The 1,065-nt window shown below is 43.1% G+C and overlaps 1 pseudogene; it reads right to left on the bottom strand.

The window, feature by feature from the left end:
• Nucleotides 1-415: 415 nt before the first annotated feature.
• Nucleotides 416-1,003, bottom strand: LOC110315051 (annotated as a pseudogene).
• Between the last annotated feature and the right edge of the window lie 62 nt (nt 1,004-1,065).

Here is a 1,065-nt window from a genome sequence, read left to right as displayed (position 1 = left end):
TTCTATTTCCCGAATTAAAAATAAGAGACAGTAAATCCTCAGTGTTTGGAAAGTCAAAGGAGGACACTGAGAGTAGAGGGAATAAACAGGGATGTGGTCAGGGAGTGAGGGGAGAAGGGAAAATTTTGCAATGATAAATATGTGTTCATAAAAACTTAAATGATAAATAATAATTTAAACAATCATATATTTTGGGGGGAAATATTTAAATTACAAATCATGAAGCATGGGATACACACACATATATATGTTTATAAAACTTGTTTCATTATTTGAGTTATCTTTCCAAATAAGCCTAGAGCTCTGTGCTGAGATGTCAGAGAGTAAGAGAGAACTGATAGACTGAGCCTCAGGGAGCTGCAACCTCAGGAGGTTTTTGTTCAGCCCTGAAGCACTGTGGGAGGAAGCTCATTACCTTGCCTACAGTAATAGTCTGCAACATCATCATCCTCCACAGGATTGATGGTGAGGGTGAAGTCTGTCCCAGATCCACTGCCACTGAACCTGGCNGGGACCCCAGATTCTAGGTTGGATGCATGATAGATGAGTAGTTTGGGTGGCTGTCCTGGTTTCTGTTGATACCAGTACATATAACTAATGCCACCATCCTCAACACTTTGGCTGGCCTTACAGGAGATGGTGGCCCTCTGCCCTAGAGACACAGCCAAAGAAGCTGGAGACTGGGTCAGCACAATGTCACCAGTGGAACCTGGAATGATAAACACACAGACTACTGTTATATATGTATAAAAACCTTCCAAGCAAAGGACCTTTTCATTTAAAAATATCAAGAACACTGTGGACATCTCTATGAGAGAGACACCAGCAAATCAAGGGGAATCAGGAAACTTAAAACCAATGACAAATGCACTAATTATAGTATTCATGAGCCCAGAGGCATGGAAAGTCATGATGGCCACAGAGGTTGCTCCCAACACTTCTCTGCATCCTCACCTGGAACCCAGAGCAGCAGCCCCCATAGCAGGAGTGTGTCTGTCTCCATCTCTGAGAGCTGGAAGAGAGGATGCTTCTTAGGCTCCTGTCAGGTGCCTTTAAAGAAGCCTG

The sequence above is a fragment of the Mus pahari genome, unplaced genomic scaffold, assembly GCF_900095145.1.
Source record: "Mus pahari unplaced genomic scaffold, PAHARI_EIJ_v1.1 scaffold_13891_1, whole genome shotgun sequence".
Taxonomy (NCBI): Eukaryota; Metazoa; Chordata; class Mammalia; order Rodentia; family Muridae; genus Mus; species Mus pahari.
This window is presented reverse-complemented; position numbering and strand designations above follow the sequence as displayed.